General features: G+C 38.8%; 1 pseudogene; it reads right to left on the bottom strand.

Annotated features, from left to right (window-relative positions):
- LOC129405963 (craniofacial development protein 2-like) overlaps window positions 1-9,284 on the bottom strand; it is a 62,745-nt pseudogene extending 53,461 nt beyond the window's left edge.
- Window positions 9,285-19,792: the final 10,508 nt, after the last annotated feature.

The raw sequence follows: 19,792 nt of genomic DNA on the forward strand, positions 1-19,792 counted from the left end.
TTGGGAGGCTGTAATTTATTCTTGTTATTATACCTGAACTCATAAATCATAAATGTTTATTAAATATTAACAATGTGACAGTTTTTGATTTAAGTATTGAGCATTTAATACATAAAGATAGCTATAAATATCTTCCCTTCAAGAGCTTAGATTTTATTCTATGGTGTCAGACTAATCACAAATTAGAAAAAAAACAAAATAGCAGCTGAGAAAGATATATGGAGAATACTCTATATGTTCTATGTGTATCACTGATTCTACCCAACAGAATTATTAAGAATTTTGTTATGCTAAAAGTTGAGATAAACCACTCAGCGAAAAAGAACAATAACAAAAGTTCATTACAGATTTATAAAGAAAACACAGTTGAAGAAAAGATTTTTGAAACTGGACAGTATATACTGAACACTGTAAAATTTCTCCTTTGACAGCACCTTTAAATTTGAGATTGTAATTATTGTCACAAGTAATTTCTTTGATTTCTTGTAACAACTTTTTGTTCCTACACAGATACTGAAAAGTTACTCTTCTTTTTTTTGTCCTTTCCTTTCAATGGAAAGCTTTAAGATAATTCTTGACTCTAAACAAGTGATTCTTCAGCTATTTAAGCCATATATAAAGTGATATATATCTCTCTACGTGAAAGTATACTTTGTCAGATTCTCTTTTTTTTAAAGTAACTATGAACCCAGTGACAAAAGTTTTTTGGAGGCTTTATATACATAGAGTTATTTATTAAATGTGTCATTCATTAGGTATTAGGGGTTAGATATTGGGGTTAGGCAAAGAGTTCATATTGAGTTCTATCTAGGATATAAATTTTAGGTGGCTTTAAAAGGTCCAGTTATACTCTTATTTTCTACTGTAACTTTTTGTTTTGGATCAGTAATTGTAATTGCTCATGATCTGACACCAATTAATATGTCCATGTCACTGACCTTTTTTGTAACATAAAAGCTAGTTCATAGTTTTGATCTAATACCCAGTATTCCACTCACTATATTATTGGATTGTCAAAATTTGTATCTATATTTATAATTTTGTCACTAAATATAATAAAGTTGAGTTCTATCTTCCCTCCTTGTTCCACTATGTAATCTCTCCCATATCATAATTCTGTTCACACAACTGCTTATCTAACATCTCCCTTTAACTTGGTAATTTTCTTTTTCTAGAATATAAAAATTAAATAGCATATATAATTTTTTTCAAATAATCAACTTAGATACACTATTATAATTTAATTCAAGACGATGTATTTTTATTATTGGTATATAATTTGCATACCCAGTAATTTACCCCTTTTTAGCATATGATTCCATGATTATTTTTAACTATGCAATTAACAATACTATGCAATTAGCAATACTAATTCCAGAATAATTTCATCTCCCGCCAAAGAAATATGATACCCATTAGCCGTTACTCCCATTTTATTTTTGCATGCTCCTGACTGTCATTAATTTACTTTCTCTCTATGGATTTTTCTATTCAGTAATTTTGTTTAAGTGAAACAGACTATATGTTCACTCTTGTGTGTGGTTTCTTTCATGGAACATAATATCTCCCTTTTCCTCGCTTTCCTTTTCTCATCCCTGGCACTGGTTGTTGTGATTATGGGTGTTGCACACACATACTTAACTGTGGTGCTCATTCATTTAACAGCAGGGCTCACCAAAGTGGCACATTCTGATTCGTGATGCTTGTACCTGTGCTTACCAGGGCTCATATTCTTTACTTTTGTGGTGCACATACACATTCTAACACTGTATATTCTGGTGTTTCTGGTAGGTTGCTGTGGTACTCACATATGGGGAATTGCACTTGCAGCCACAGTGTTCACACATTTTTTTGTGGAACTAAGGACTAAGGGTTAGGAAAGAGGAAGTCTCACTTTCCCATTGAAAGTTGACAAGAGTGGTTGCATTTTAGCCGCCTCCATTTTACATTCTAAACATTCCTGCAGTTTCCAGGGCTCTTTCTGAAACTGAGGGAGCCTATAGTTTCCCAAGGTCATCACTGTCACTGTCACTGTCATCCCGTTGCTCATCAATTTGCTCGAGCAGGCACCAGTAACGTCTCATCGTTACTGTTTTTGGCATATTGAATACCACACGGGTACTTGCCAGGCTCTGCCATGTGGGCACGATACTATCAGTAGCTTGCTGGGCTCACCGAGAGGGGCGGAGGAATCGAACATGGGTCCGCTGCATGAAAGGCGAACACCCTACCGCTGTGCTATGGCTCCAGCTCCCCAAGGTCATACCTTAGAACAAATGGATTTAGAGAAGCCCCAGGTCTCAGCAGAGCTCACAGAAGCCTGGAAAATAACAATGGGGGGAAGCGGGCGCAGGGTGGCGCAGAGCGATAGTATAGCAGGTAGGGAGCCTTGCACAGGGCCAACCTGGGTTTGATGCCAGCATCCCATATGGTCCCCCAAGCACCACCAGGACTAATTCCTGAGTGGAGAGGGTGGGAAGGAAGGAAGGAAGGAAGGAAGGAAGGAAGGAAGGAAGGAAGGAAGGAAGGAAGGAAGGAAGGAAGGAAGGAAGGAAGGAAGGAAGGAAGGAAGGAAGGAAGGAAGGAAGGAAGGAAGGAAGGAAGGAAGGAAGGAAGGAAGGAAGGAGGGAAGGAAGGAAGGAGGGAAGGAAGGAAGGAATTGTCCTGGGCAAAAGAGCCTCATTGGTCTAATTAAAAATGCAGAGATATTGCACTTAATCTTTGCAACATGAAAGGGCCTCTGTGAGCAGAACACCTGTGGAGAAACAAACAGGAACTGTCTCACTTTGTAACAGCCTGGTCAGTACAACTGAACACATGTGAGTAGTACCAGGAATGCAGCACTTTCGCTGTTGAGCTATTTGCCCTGGCCCTTAGTGTAATGTTTTCAAGGTTTATCCTTGTAACATATAGCAATGCTTTGTTCCCATGGATGACTAGATAGTATTCTATTGTATGGATACTTACATTTTGTTTATAGATTCGCAATTGAAGGCCAATTGGGTTTTTTGTAACTTGGAAATTATTATCAATACAATATTGTTAATATGAGCACTTCTTTCAATGTTCAACAAGTTTCTTTTTGCAAAGTATTTTTAGGTCTTAGGTCTATACCTAGGAATGACATGCTGGGACAAATGTTAACTATATTTAAGTTACGAGAGATGGTTAAACTGTTCTCTAAGGTGGCTGTACCACTTCATATTCTAATCAGTAATGTGATGGGAATGTGAAGGTTCCAATTCCCTCACAATGTTTGAGATATGCTCAATATACTGAGTATACTCAGTATACGGTATGCATAGTACTCAGTATACTCACTAAATTTCGGAAGACAGTATTTAAGGAATATACAGTATTTGAAGGTTCCAATTTCCTTAAAGTATTTCCAAATCTTACATAAGTTAATCTGATAATTGTTTTTACTTGTGTATTCCTCATGACTAATAATGTTGAGTATCTCTTCACTCTTTCTGTATTCTTTTGGAAAGTGTAATTTTAAATACTTTTCCATTTTTATTGAATTGTTATTAATTTTAGGTTTGAGATACTCATGTGTTCTTGATATAGAATTTTAAACAATCGAGCAAATCGATGAACAATGGGATGACAGTGCTACAGTGCTACTTTTGTGAGATATATAGTTCCCAACTACTTTTATAATTTTGTGGGGAGTTCCTTTACTATCTTGATCATAACTTTGAAACAAATTTTAAACAATATTTAAACCTTTAATTTATTGATCACATTTTCCCCTTATTACTTATGGCATGTGCTGTTTTTAAGATTATAATGTCCATTATTGCCCAAAACACTTTTCTTCAGGTTAAAAGTTAAACAGTATTTAAATATTTGGTTTTCAATTTTTTGAATATATTAAAGGGACATATCCAGTTTAGTTCATTTGTTTGTGATTATCTGGCTCAGTATTATCATTTCTTGAAAAACTTTTCTCTATAAGTTGTCTTATGCTTTTGTCAAAAATAATTTAAGCCTAAATAATGTATTTATTTCTGGACTCAGTTCTATTTTACTGACTTAGGTGTCTATTTTCATGCTAGTATCCTAGTGTTTAAAGTATTAAATAAATAAGGGATTTTTCCAAATGATTGGTAAAGCAGATGATAAAAATGAAACTAGTATAGGTATCAAGCAAATAAATAACTCTCCAAAGTGTAGAAAACCATTCTTCTTGAAGAAACAAAGTAGATATTTGAGATTTAGGCAAAAGGATTCTGAATATAATTATCACAATCACAATCACAATATCCCGTTAATCACCAATTTCTCAGGCAGGCTCAGTAACATCTCATTTCGTCCTTTCCCTGAGATCTTAGAAGTCTATTTCGACTTGGCCCTCCTAATGATGTTGCACGGTGGGGGGGTGCGGGGGCTCTTCAGGGTCAGGGCAATGAGATCCAGCTTGTTACTGGATGTTGCATATGAATACACCATGAGGAGCTTGCAAGGCTGTCCCATGGGGGCAGGAAACTCTCACAAGATTGCCAGTTTCTCCTAGAGGGAGAAGTAGGCTAAAGATATTGCTTCTGGGAGCTTGCTTTTAAATCTCTGAATGTTGGCTGTTGATGGGATTACACACACCTGGGTTCCTCTGCCGGTACCCTCATGCATGAGGCCTGTCCGAACGTGTAGAGAGGAGCCTCCAGCATGGCTGCAGCTAGGTTCTGGTGGTCTTTGGCTGCCGGGAGCTCTGCTTGGGGTGGGGAGGGAAGCTGAAGCCCATCCCCTTCGAGGGGCCCCGGGGAAGACAGCCAGGTGTGTGGGCAAGAGACTATATTTTTTAATATAATTATATTCTCTTTATATTCCCTATACAGATAATATAATTATATTTAAAATAATATTCTATTATAAAAGTCTAGCTTTTGATGTGTTAGGTGTAATATGCTTTCAAAATAGTGTCAAATGTCAAAGTTTTTCATGAGCCAGTAACTTGGCCAGGGGATATAGGTTGGGCATCTTAATCTACTGGATGGACACAGAGAATATTTCATTACTGGATTAATTGGTTTTTCAGACATACTGAGTTGCATTCCATTTTTGCAGACACAAATCAAAATAAAATGATGATAAAGAAATACTGATTTGCTTACTGTAGTACTCTGTGGTGGGACATGTGGCAGGGGTGGGATAAAGCAAAGGCGTCTACATTTCGATGCAAGTTCTCTTGACTATTATTGAAATTTTGAAATAGAGCATGATAATTAAGTTCATGGGAGCTGGCAAAGATTGTGCAGCCAATTTACAGGTGTGGGAAACATCTGAGTCAACTCCTTCCAGTGTTGTAGGTGCCAAAGCGAACACCTGGCTGTGCATAGAAATTGCTTTGTCTGCCAAACCATTGCTATGAAGTGATTGGCAGAATGAACAGGAACCCAAAGACTGAGCATAACTGAAAACTGAATGAAAAAGAGCACCCTGAGGATACGAAATTCAAGGTTGGAGATGAGGGTTGAATCAAATGTTGTTTAAATGCAACAAATGAAATAACCTTTTCGATGATTAGTGTTAAAGATTTCTAGCTCTGTTAAGAGTGGGGAGCCATTGATACTTTATTAAAAACAACATTCCAAAAACTTGTGATGAAACAATGTTTTGTGTATAAATTATAGTGGAAAGAAATTTTAAAGGTCATTTAGATGAAATGGATTGCCTGATATTTGAATATCTGTACTGCCAGAAATTAATCTATGCATTGGTGTACAGAGGAGAACATATAGTACGCAAGTATAAGTTCAAAGAACTCATAATGCTGTTAAACATAATATAGCACAGTTTAAATAAATTATAAAAAAATCTATTATAATCATATGTATTCTGCTATAAAAAGAAAGGGACAAAAGCAGAATTAGAGAGAATAGACTATCAAGCAGGACTCTGTAATAGAGAATTTCAGGTAAATAAAGGACAAATTCAGTAAATTATCTTGGGATATTTCATTTATTTAGGAATCATCCTAATTAAGGAGAGAGAGATAATTCTCTAAGAAAAAAGGGATGCTGATATAAGTGGATCAACATGGAAAGTATCATGCTAAGTGAAATGAGTCAGAAAGAGAGAGACAGACATAGAAAGATTGCACTCATCTGTGGAATATAAAATAACAGAGTAGGAGACTAACACCCAAGAATAGTAGAAATAAGAACCAGACAGTTGACTCCATGGCTTGGAAACTGGCCTCACATTCTGGGGAGAGGGCAGCTCAGATAGAGAAGGGAACACCAAGTAAAATGTGGTTGGAGGCCACGCGGGGGAAGGATGATGCATGCTGACAGTAGACTAGAGACTTTACACGATGGCCACTCAACACCCCTATTGCAAACCGCAACACCCAATTGGAGAGAGAGTACAAAAGGGAATACCTTGCCACAAAGGCAGGATGGGGGGAGATAGGATTGGGGGGTGGGAGGGATGCTGGGTTTATTGGTGGTGGAGAATGGGCACTGGTGAAGGGATGGGTTCTCGAACATTGTATGAGGGAGACACGAGCACGAAAATGTATAAATCTGTAACTGTACCCTCACGGTGATTCACTAATTTAAAAATAAATAGATTTAAAATTTTAAAAAAAAGAAAAAAGGATGCTGAAAAGAAAATACGCTATATACAATAGGTTGATCCTTACTTTTAGACAAAGGGAGATTATACACCCTGTATATAATAAACTAACATTAAAGCATTATGCTTTTTACTAAATATGAATACTACAGCTCTGAATTTTATTGAGTCTTGACTTGCCTTTGAAATTTATGGGTAGCCTTCAACAGATTGAGTTTAGATCTTTATATGAAGCTTATATTATATTAGGCCATTAAATAATTGCCTTCCACATAAAGACAATATTGAAAATAAAGGCTCTTTCACTGATAATAGACCTGCCATAGAAGCAGTTTTGCTCTAGTCCAAAGAATAGGGACACAGGAGGTGTTATCATACGGATGACATTGTTTAGTCACCCCTGAGAGTTGAACTCGAGAATAAAGGAAAACCTGAGTGAGAGGCATAGCAGAGGTCACTCAAAAGGCACAATTCAAACTAATGAGAGAAGAGTACCTAATGAGATCAAAATCTGGAGCTTAACTGCTTTAACTGTGCATAATTGAATGTGGAGGTTCTGAAATATTAGGCAGCAGTAAAATATTTCTGAATACATAATGGCAAAAAAACCCCTCAAAATCAAGCACGCAGTAAATCTGAGGTGTTTGGGGCAATACTCAACATATTACATTTCTCAGGCACAAAAGAGTTGCAGGTCAAAAATGTTTGAGAAGCCCTGATGTAGAGATAAGAGTGGTAGCTCTGATCAAACTCAGAGTGACAACAGAGAAACCAGGAATCCAGAGAAGATAAAGAGTTGGAAGGTCAATGGGATAATGAATAGAGTCACAAAATTTCTCTGGAAAATTTTAGCTTGATTTTGGAAGTTGCTATTTTGGGGTCTGTGACTTAAAAGTACAATTATAAAAAATAGAATTCGATAATAGACTTACCACACAGTCGACTTTCCTCTTTACTGATCTGAACAGATATTGAGGTTGCCTTCACCACCAATAACCTCAAATGATCTGCTTTCTATACTTCAGTTAAGCCAATAAAACAATTGACTTAATAAATCGGATCCTATTTTTATGGAACCCAGCTTGCTTGCATGGTTGTACTTTGTCTAGTGTTCTGCCCAATCTTATTCAGGATGACTCGAGTGAATAATTTATAGATAGCAGACAACAGGCAAATTGGGCAATAGTTGCTGATGTCATGGATGTCTCCCTTCATGTATAGCAGAACGGTCCTTCCTGCTTTCCATTGGAACAGAACCTTGCATTCAGACAGGTAGGTGTGAAGAGCCGAGCCAGTGTATTGATGAGTACTAGCAGCAGATTCTTCACGTGTTTGGATCTGGCCTTGACTGGACCGGGTGCTTTACACTTCTTTACTGATAAAATGGCGTGTTGGATTTTGGAAGGGAGAATGCTGGGAATGACATGTCAGTCCTACAGAATTTGGTATGTGGGCAGGTGGATGTGGCTATCAAAGAGATCCAAGAGGAAGTTATGGATAATTTTTTCCATTGCTCTTCTGGAAGATGTGATAGATCCATCAGGATGTCGGAGGGCAGTCATCTTGGTCTTGTAGTTGACGAAGGACAGGCGGGTATTGCAAATACTTTTCCCGGCTTCTGCTGCATCAGTCAACACTGCTGCTCTTCTCTCTTTGAGGTCTTCCTTTATCGCTTCTCTGCACAGCTTTGTGAGCTTGGAAATTAGCTTGTGATTGCCTGAGGCTCACTCCAAACCACATTGGCAAATGACTTCAAGAGTTTCCGAAGACAAGTGTCTTTTTGTAACTTTCTGATTCTTGGCATCACTCGCCAAGTCATGGAGGTGCTGAACTAGTAGATTGTATTCCTCGTCGATGTTGTCAATGACGGCATCTTCCCATATTGCACCTAAAGTAGTGCCAAAGAGCTCCCAGTTGGTGGTCGTTCTGGGAGTTCTCTTCTTAAACTTTGCAGCACTTTCTTACAGCTCTGTGAAGTAGAATTTTGCACTAAGGAGATGGTGGTTTGATCCCATTTGGATTTTGGGGATAACAGCAACATCAGTCAGGTAAAACCATCGATTGAATATGACATGGTCCACTTTGTTGTGGAACTCTCCACCAGGAGACTCCCATGTCTAACGTTTAGATTTGACCTTCTGGACCTGCGAGTAACCATAGATGGTCTTGGTTGACATGATGAACTCAGACAGTTTCTCACCCTGTTCGTTCAATTCTAGGCCATAGGTCCTGATGTGGAGTTTCTCAGGCATCCTTCTCGGTCCTTTTTGGAGTTAAAATCACTGACAATGACCTTGTAGAAGGTGTGGTCTTCTTTAACTTCTCCAGCTCCATGTAGAAATTCTCAATTTCTTTTTCATTGTAGTTGGATGTTGGTGTGTAGATGATGAAGATAGAAACTGTTGGCAATGAGCCACATCTATTCAAACCTAAGTGACTGATCCGGGTTGTTAGGCATGTGAATGAATCAATACTTATGGCTTAGTTCATGTTCATGAGGACACCGATACCACCAACACCTCTATTATTGCATGTTCCGAGAAACAGTTCTTGTCCAGTGCCAAAAACGGTATGATGTGATTGATGCCTTCTCGTCTCAGTCAATCCAGTGATGTCGTACACTTGATCTTCTGCGCTTGCATCATCAGGTCCTCAATGGATGCCTCCAATGCCAGCATACGTGCGTTAAAAATGCAGACAGTCATTGTAGTCCTTCTTCATTTTGGCAGCCTAGTTCGGCCCCGATAATTTAGCAGACTCTCCTTGCTCACCCTTCTAATTGCTGCCATATAGGGGGCTCTTTCAGTTTCAGGCAAATGAGGCCCATTTTTGTTACTGTTTTTGGCAAAACAAATACACCAAGGGTACCTTGCCAGGCTCTCCCTTATGGGTGGCATGTTGGTTCGCTCTTCACTGGTTGGTACCACCCCCTCACCACAATGAGGTGGTGAACCATTGAGGGGGATGGTTGCCAGGATAACCTTGGTAACTGGACGGGCTATTAGAGGCTTTGGGGGCGGCCCCTAATCTCCCTAACAGGTGCTCCCAGTCTATGGAATGCACGTTTTTGGTCGACTGGCATGTAGCAACGATCTGCATGCTGACAAATACGCACCTGCCTGAGTCTCTGGGAAGCACCTAACGGTTTAGTCTTCACCGGTTGGCACCATTGCCACCCCCCCCCCCCACCGGCCACTATGAGGCGGTGAACCATTGACTAGACAACCATGCAAGCAAGCCAAGTTCTGAAAAGAATTCAGCATGATCAACCATATCCACATGGCAACCAAGGTCATTGAGGTTTCGTGAAAAAGATGCCGCTCTCTCTCATGTTTATCTATTCAAAGAAGGCCTTTGAATCTGTTGAGATTGAAGTGGTCACCAAAGGTCACAGAAGCCCTAGCTAAACAGGGTGTTCAAACTCAGTACATCAGATTCCTCTGCGAGCTGTATTAAAGATTCACCAACAGGATCTCCCCATTCTACAAGGAAGTGATCATCGACATAAAGAGAAGGGTTTGGCAGGGTATACCATTTCACCGAAACTCTTCAGTGCCACTCTGAGAACGTGATGCGATGACTGGAATGGGAAGGAATGGGAGAGAAGATAGACGGTAACTACATCACCTCTGCTTCACTGATGACATCATTCCGTTAACACCAAACATTAGCCAAGCGGCACAAATGCTGGCCAACTTCGACTATGAGTGTGGAAAGGTCGGACTGCAGCTGAATCTCCCAAAGACAATGTTCATGAGAAATGGACTAGTTCTTGACATTCCATTTGCTCTCAACATCTACGATTGCAGCAGTTATGTGTACTTAGGTCGAGAACTCAACGTGATGAATGACTTGACACTAGAACTGCGCAGAAGGAAGAGATCAGCATGGAACACCATCAAGAGCATTGAAGAAGTGGTTAAGAGGATGAAGAAACTCCAGCTCCAGGCACATCTTTTTGATTCCACCTTTCTTCCTGCACTAAAATACACCTCAGAGACCTGGGCCCTACAAGATAGTATGAGAACACTATTCTGATCTCCCAAAGAGGAATGGAAAGAGCTATGCTTGGAGTATCACGTTTCACTCAAGTGAAAGAAAGAATCTGGAGTTCCAACCTCCATCAACAATGGAGGATCAGGGATGCTGCCTCGTTTGCCAAGGTATCGGAAATCAGATGAGTCGGACACGTATTCCAATTTGCAGATGACTACTGGACTAGAGCTGTTACCGACTGGATTCCACGGGATGTCAAAAGATCACCTGGCCACCCACCTACGAGATGGTTGAAACTCTTTGTCAATACTCTGAATGGTTTGAGGCTCTTCGTATTCCTGGAGCGAGCAGTTGCCATTGGGCTACACTACCATGTGACAAGGATGAATGGAGATGTTACTGGCGCTGGCTCCAGCAAATTGATGAAGAACGGGATAACAGTTGATACAGGTGAACAAATCGATGCACTTGATTTTATTTTTTATTGTTATCCAAAGCTAAATGTAATAGCCAATGTACAACTACTATGTAATACTGAAATGTTGGTTTTTGCTGATCCGTTTTCTTTAGGAATTCTCCCTTCAATCTCAGTTTGCCAGCACCTAGAGAAGGGAGAGAAGGGGCCCATTTCACTATCTGGATCTTTATTTCTTTTTCCATAGTCATTAACCCATATCAGACACTATCATATACAATGTATTAATTCCTGTAATTCCCAGTTCATTTAAATTCAACACTATTTAAATATTATCTTCTTTCCTTATAAATTTAAAGCTATTTTCCCTAAAAAAATTTTGTTAATTTTGTGGTAAACAAAGTGAACATATTCTGTCAAAAAAAGTCTGAGAAAGTAATAATGGCTTATGTTAATAAGAATATTTCATTTTTTAAAATCAACTGAAGTGTTTCAGTACACCAGTTTGTGGCACTCTTGTTAGTCATATCATTTTATATTTCATGTTAAACACCACATAATATAGTTGATGGTGATTGAGCTCTAAAACATTTACATGCATCAGTTAGTTAATAAACTCTTATGGAGTTAATCATTAATTTCTTCAAAATAGGTGGTTTTTATAGCTATATTCCATTTAAGAGGTAGGACTTTCCCCCGGTTTATAGGTTTTATCTTTCATTAGTTAATTAAATTTTTTAAAACCAGAGCTCCTCTTTTTCATTCTCTCACAGGCAGGACAGACTAGACTAAATAGTTTTCTTTGAAATCGAATCTATTACTTTTGGTTCGTATCTTTGCCATGACTATTAGAACTAATTTAGATTTTGCTGTCATTAGTGAGTAGGTTCTGCATAGCCAGTTAAATGTAAGACCAGAAATTATTTTAGTAACTTTTTTACACTATTTAATGAATAATGTTGGTAGTGTGTTGTCTCATCAGTTTGCTGAATATGCTTTGTATGCCCTGACCTTAAGTTAATGATGTAGTTAGATTTTTGGCACTGGTCAATCTAACTGTATTTTCCACAGCCAGAGAAACAGTAGAGTGGTTTAGGCACTTGTCCTGCATGTAGATCACTGGGGTTTGATCCCTGGCACCCCTTATCAATCCCTGGGTTGCCTAGAATAGTTCCTGAGTAAGAGCCAGGAGTAAACACTGAGCTGTAGCCTGATGTCCTGCTCCCCAAAAAAGAGACCCTCAAAAAACCCCAAACAAATAAAATCCCCCCTATTTTTGCAAATATTTAGAAAATATTCTTGTGTTTTATTTCCAGAACTAATACCTCGGGTTTTAATAACTGAGTTTCTCGGGCTCTATATTTGCCTTCTTTTAGTCTCTTTAAATTTTCAGGAAGAGTGTAAACATCTGGAAATTTGTTTGTTTGCTGAAAGTCTTGTCTGAATTCTTTTTTCTTGATCTGTTTCATAGTGTGGGCTGATAAGAATGTTATGTAAGATGGGGCAAAGCAAAAGTTTGAATACTAGCTACACTGCAAAGATCAGAACCTATAGGAACAATGAATATCTCTCTCCCTAAATCCAATTCTTGGTATTCCTTCAGCCGTTGATTTAATCAGTTACAAAGAGCATCTCTGGAAGAGCTGTGACATAAACTTGTCTGGAACTATAGATGTTCAACATGACTGGAAACTGAATATGAATAGACTCAGTATAGATGGATTGGAGGGGTATTAGCAGCCAAAAGTTTTAGTGCATATTATGATTGTTGTAGCATGTGGGACTCCCATACCCATATGCTTGAGCATATGATGGAACTATTAGATTAGCTATTTTTATTCCAGTCAAGAAATGTCAAGAAAACAGAAGATTCAAGATTTGTCACTATTTCACTGTTGGAATATTTCCCCTTCTCCAGCTGCCTTCTGGAGTTTTGTCAGAAACCATTTGTCACAGAAACCTAGCTGATCTTTGACCTGCAGATCTAAGGTGATAGCCAGCTTGACTTGACATTGTAGATTCCAGGCTCTGGCCCAGCCTAGTCTTTGGGATGTAAATTTCAGGTGCTGTCTAGTTTGTAATTGACATGTAGATTTCTTGCTGCAGCCCAGCCTGGTCTTTGGGATGTAAATCCGAGTGCTTTCAGCCCAAAGAGGGCTTCAGTTTTGGTTTTGTATCTTCTCTCCGGGGGCCGGATCCACGGGGCAGATCCACGGGGCAGATCCACCGGGCAGATCCACCGGGCAGATCCACCGGGAGAGACAAGTGGGAGGAGAGAGAGAAGCCAGAGAGAAGCAGAGTTGAGCAGGAGATCCAGAGAGAGGCTGGAGCTTGGGAGTGCGGGAGATGAGAAAGCTTGAAGATTGAATAAACGGTAACTAATCAGCAACCAGCTTGGTCCTCGTTCTTCCTTCGCCTGTCCTTGACCACCGGCCGTCCCGATCCAGTCCACACACTGCGGTTCCAGAGCACCGAACGCGGGTGGTGAGACAGAGCCGCCCGGAGAGCCCGCGAGTGCACTCGCCCCCCCTCGGCGTTCTTTAGTTTTTTACATTTCACTGCATGCTTTTACACAATAGCGACAGAGGAAATATCTTGACAGTTTCCAGAAATGTGTGTGCATTAGTGTTGTGTGTGTTAAATCATTTTTAAAAAAAACCTTTTATTAGTGAATCACCATGAAGTACAGTTACAGACTTACAACTTTAGTGCTTGCATTTCAGTTATACAGTGGTTGTGTGCCCATCCCTCTATCAGTGCCCATTTTCCACGACCAATGGTATCAGAATCCCTCCCCTCAGCCCCACCCCGTCCTCCCCACACCCCACCCCGCCTTTGTGGCAGGACATTCCCCTTTGCTTTCTTTCTCCTTTTGTGTGTTAAATCTTCTTATTTATAATTAGAGAACACCTGGCATAAAAATTAATATTGATAAAAATAAGAATGAGTTTGAAATTACACGACTTAAAGGAAGGTACATGGCTAATTTTTAAAAGTAAATCCCGTAATGTTGGGTGTTGATAGCTCTGATGGCCATATGATTTTGAACAACCTAAGGTACTGTCTTAAACAATTGACAATCTTGATTTTCGAAAAAGATACGTATGTGAAATAGCTTTTTAGAAGTTTTTGTCTAATTTAGGATTCCCAGGAAGTATGTCTTCACAACTAAGCACAATTATTTTTTTCACCATTATTAGTGATACTATACTTTGGAAATTAAGGATCTGTATTGTTATATCAAACTCCACTGTGATTCTGTTTATTCTCATTTTTATATAAATTCTGGGTTTAAGGTGCAACTCAGGTGACACATACTCAAAGACTGTTTATTTGATCTTCCCTCAAGACCACATGTCTAAGAATCTAATATAAGCCATGTTATCTTGATGTTATCCCCAGAAAAATATATATTAGACACTTACAAAGGAGCTTCATGTTCATTGTATAATGATTTAGGGATAATCCAGTGTAATACCCATAATTATCAATGTTTGAGCTTTTATCTGGAGAGAAACCATCACTTTAGGATTTATGTTAGTGATTACTCCAGTGCAAAAGAAAGCATTGTTTTCCCGTTTCCTGACCATCTAAAAGATGAAATTTTCTTATTTCTAGATTCCTTTATATGATATATTTTAGAAAATGGAGAGTTATTCTGTTGGTGCAGAGGCTTATTGACATTAAGGAAAGACTATCTGGTAAAATCATCCTTCTTTTGTGGCTTTTAAAATTAATATAAAAATTAAATTAACTTTCTAAATTATATGACGATTGGAAAACTACATTAAATAAAATATATACTTTCATTATTTAATAATATGTAATATTTAATTTTGTATATGTTACATGTATGTATCTGCTATTTTTTCTATATGTGTAATTTTTCTATCTAATTCTCAATAGAGAGTGAGTCATGCATTTAAAATTATCCTTCATAGATTTTCAACTAGTTTTACAATGTTTCCTAGCTCAAAAGATTGAGGAATTTAACAAATATTCTTCTCTATGGCACCTAGGAAGCGTTTTATTGGCAGTTCTCGGGAGCAAATAAGAAAAATAAATTTATATGATATGACACAGAAGCCCATTTCTTATACTGCGTCTACTTTTTCAGTGCTGAGAAGCTAGGATTTCTCTAATTTATATCACTCCTAAACAAAAGTCTCCAAGATTAAATCTTCTGAGAATAGTTGCAAGAAAGAATAAATTTCTCCCACTTATGATGGAGTTACAGCCTGATAAGCCCAATTTAATTTGAAAATATTTTAAGTTGAAAATGCACTTAGTATAGCCAACCTACAAAGCTTCATATTATCCTAGCCTATATTAAATGTGTTCTAACATAAATTAGCATATAACTGGCCTACAAATTTTAACAGAAAGGATGTTTTGCAGTAAATGTTTGACTAAATTGTGTAAAATTATAAGTGCTGAATACTATGATAAAAAATGAAAAAGCAGAATGGTTGTATGGTCTCCCAACCCTTTACAAAACATCCTAATGAAAATAATGGTTGAAGTTTGAAAATAAGATGAGTTGCTGAATGAGGATGAGATAGCAACAAGGTACTCAAGTCCTCTCTCTCTCTGTGACTTGAGAAAAGTTGATCAGAGACACTGTAGAGTGAAGAGGTAAGATACAGATTGACCTCTCTCATTTGTATTGGTAAATAAATGCAGGAAACAGGTTTGAGTGATACTACAGCGGGTAGGGCAGGCTCTTACCTTGCACCCTCTTACCTGGCTTTAATCCCTGGCTCTCTGTATGGCCCCTGAGCCCACCAGGAGTGATCCCTGAGTGCAGAGTCAAAAGTAAGCCCTTAGTACTGCTGAATGTGGCCACAAAACTAATAATAATGATGATAATAATGATAGCGATGATAATGATGGTCTGGAGCGATATTACAGCGGTTGGGCATTCGCTTTTCACCCACCCGAGTTCGATTCCTCCGCCCCTCTTGGAGAGCCCAGCAAGCTACCGAGAGTATCGAGCCCACACAGCAGAGCCTGGCAAGCTACCCGTGCGTATTGGATATGCCAAAAACAGTAACAATAAGTCTCTCAATGAGAGACTTTTCTGGTGCCCGCTTGAACAAATCAATGAGCAACGAGATGACAGTGACAGTGACAATGATGATGATGATGATGATGATGATGATGGTGATGATGATGATAAAGGAACATAGTAAGGGAATGGCAAAGGCAACGTAAATTTTGGGAAGTGGTTTACAAAAGTTTTCTCAGGGCAAGGCTGGATTGCAGCTGAGGGGAGGGGCTGAAAGTCACACTCAGACAATGGTAGAGGGAAGTGTACATTGGTAGGGGGTGTAATGTGGGTATGTTGTGTGCATGAAACCCTATTATGATCAGGATTGTAAAACATGGTTGCTCAAATGGAATAAAGTCTTTTTAAAAGACACGTGTAGAGGTATCATTTGTGATGGCCTGCCGGAATGGGAGCTGTACCTGCTACCAATATATCACTAGATAAATCTTAACAGACCTCCTATAACTAGTCAGGAAAAAAAATTCAAACTTTGAAGTATGGATTCTACTGGACTGGAGCCAATGCACAGTGGGTAGGGCATTTGGCTTGCATGCAGCTGAACCAGGCTGGATTCCTCCGTCCCTCCTGGAAAGCCCAGCTAGCTACTAAGAGTATCCTGCCCAAAAGTCAGAGCCTTGCAAGCTACCTGTGGCATATTAGATATGCCAAAAACAGTAACAACAGGTCTCACAATGGAGACGTTACTGGTGCTCACTTGAGCAAATCAGTGAAAAATGGGAAAACAGTGCTACAGTGCTACACTGGTTTCTACTGACAGTGCTACCTTAAGACAGTACATTCCTGTTTTGCACTGTCTTAAGGTAGCACTGTCATAGCACTGTCATAGCACTGTCGTCCTGTTCATCCATTTTCTCTGGCGGGCACCAGTAATGTCTCTATTGTGCGGCTTGTTGTTAATGTTTTTGGCATATTGAATATGCCACAGGTAGTTTGCCAAGCCCTGTTGTGTGGGCGGGATACTCTCAGTAGCTTGCTGGGCTCTCCAAGAGAGACAGAGGAATCGAACCCAGGCTGGCCGCATGCAAGGAAAATGCCCAACCTGCTGTGCTCCAGTGTCTTGAAAGTAAAGAAAAAAATCATTAATTTGAACCTTCCTAAGTTTCCTGTGGGCTTCAGAAGGTGGGGCTACATACAGGAGCCTTTTCTCTGACTGCACTTTCCACACACCTCAGTGGGCTTCACCTTGGTACATATGATCAATGGAGGCAACTTCGTGCAGGGAGTTGCCTGAAAGACGAGTCCCTTTATGGACAAATGATGGTCATGACCTTTTCTTATGTTTTCATTTGAGGCATTTTATTATCATGGAAGTAATGCAACCCAAGTTGCCATACTGCCTTTCTTCTGAAAAAGTTATAAAAGATTGAATTTGCTTTTATACTTTTATTGCTGTTATTTTTGCGATTAGGTTGAGAACTTACCCAGAATGAAACCAGCATCCCTAAACTGGTATCTGAATCTAATATCCACAGTTTACATTTCAAACAATGTCCCAGTAATGAATAAGCCATCCAACATTCCACATCATATTCTAGTCAAGTTCCTGAGAACAGTTATAGATGGAGTTTGGAAAATTCCAGGGTGAATTTGAGCACTTAGAGAGTTTAATTTATGTGCCAGGCTATGCAACCAGTAGCACCACTTGTTGAGCAGTCTCTCTTTGTTCCACTTCACATTTCTTGCTCCTTTGTCAAAGGTTAAGTGGCCATATATTTAGGGGTCTGTGACAGGATATTCAACTCTGTTCCATTGGTCTGAGGTCTGTTTTTAGCCCAATACCATGGTGTTTTAATTACTACTGCTTTGTACCAGAGTTTGAAGTTGGGGAAGGTGATGCCATCCATCTTCTTTTTCCCAAGGATTGCTTTAGCTATTCATGGGGGGTTTATTGTTCATATGAATTTCATGAGTGTTTTGTCTATTCCTTTGAAAAATGACATGGGCATCCCGATAAGGAACTCATTAAATTTGTATAGTGCTTTGCACAGTATTGCTATTTTGATCATGTTAATTCTCCTTATCCAAGAGCAGGGGATGTGTCTCCATTTCATAGTGTCCTCTTCTATTTCTTGAAATAGTGTTTTGTAATTTTCCTTGTATAAGTCCTTCACCTCTTTGGTTAAGTTGATACCAACGTACTTGATTTTCTGAGGTACAATTGTGAAAGGGATTTTTTTAATGTCTCTTTCTTTCTTTCATTATTTGTATATAAGAAAGCCATGGACTTTTGGGTGTTGATTTAGTAGCCTGCCACTTTATTATATCAATCTATTGTTTCTAGGAGCTTTTCTGTAGAGTCTTTAGGGTTTTCTAAGTATAGTATCATATTGTCTGCAAATAGTGATAACTTGACCTCTTCCTTTCTTATCTGTATGCCATTGATATATTTTTCTTGTCTAACAGCTATGGCCAGGACTTACAATACTATATTGAATAGGAGTGGCAAAAGTGGGCAACCTTGTCTTGTGCCCGATCTTAGAGGGAAGGCTTTTAGTTTTTCCCCATTGAGAAGCCCATTGTTGTGGGCTTGTGGTAGATGGCTTTGACTATGTTGAGGAAAGTTCCTTGGATGCCCATTTTGCTGAGAGTTTTAATCATAAACAGGTGCTGGATATTGTCAAATGCTTTCTCTGAATCTATTGATATAATCATATGTTTTTTATTATTTTTTCTATTGATGTGATGAATTATGTTGATTGACTTGCGAATGTTAAACCACCCTTGTGTCCCAGGGATGAATCCTACTTGGTCATGATGTATGATCTTTTTGATGAGTCATTGGTTTCTATTTGCTAATATTTTGTTGAGGATCTTTGCGTCTGTGTTCATCAGGGATATCGGTCTGTAATTCTCTTTCTTTGTGGTATCTTTGTCTGCTTTTGGTATCAGGGTGATATTTGCTACATAGAAACTATTTGAAAGTGTTTTTGATACTTTAATTTCCTAAAGAGGATTGGGAGTAGGTCCTCTTTACAGGTTTGGAAGATTCACTAGTGAATTCATATTGGCCAGGACTTTTGTGCTTGGGAAGACTTTTTATTACTGTTTCAATTCCCTTGATGGTGTTAGGTCTGTTCAGGTATTCTAGGTCTTCTTGATTCAGCCTTGGGAAGCTATAGGAGTCTAGAAATTTATCCATTTCCTTGGGGTTTTTATGTTTTGTGGCATAAAGATTCTCAGAGTAATCTCTGAGGATCCTTTGAGTTTCCATAGTTTATGTTGTAATGTCCCCCTTTTCATTTTGGATTCAGTTTGTTAGAGTTCTCTCTCTCCCTTTATTTGTGAGTCTTGCTAGAGGTTTATCGATCTTGTTTATTTTCTCAAAGAACCAGCTCTTGGTTTCACTGATCTTTCGGATTGTATTTTGGGTTTCCAACTCGTTCATTTCTGCTCTGAGTTTTATTTTTTCCTTCCTACTGTTCAGATTGGGATCATTTTGTTGGTCATTCTCCAAGCTTTTAAGCTGTTAGGTTAGGTTACTTATGTGGGCTCACTCCTCCTCCCTGAGAAATGCTTGTAAAGCTATAAAATTTCCTCTTAACACAGCTTTTGCTGTGTCCCATAAGTTTTGGTAACTCATATCCTCATTTTTGTTCATTTCCAGAAATCTTTTGATTTTCTCTTTGATTTCCTTTCTAAGCCACTCATTGTAAAATAGTGAGTTGTTTAATTTCCAGTTGTTTGAGTTAGTTTTCGTTTTGTGTGCATGATGAACTCTGATCTCTGTCTAA

This window comes from Sorex araneus, chromosome 6, assembly GCF_027595985.1.
Source record: "Sorex araneus isolate mSorAra2 chromosome 6, mSorAra2.pri, whole genome shotgun sequence".
Taxonomy (NCBI): domain Eukaryota; kingdom Metazoa; phylum Chordata; class Mammalia; order Eulipotyphla; family Soricidae; genus Sorex; species Sorex araneus.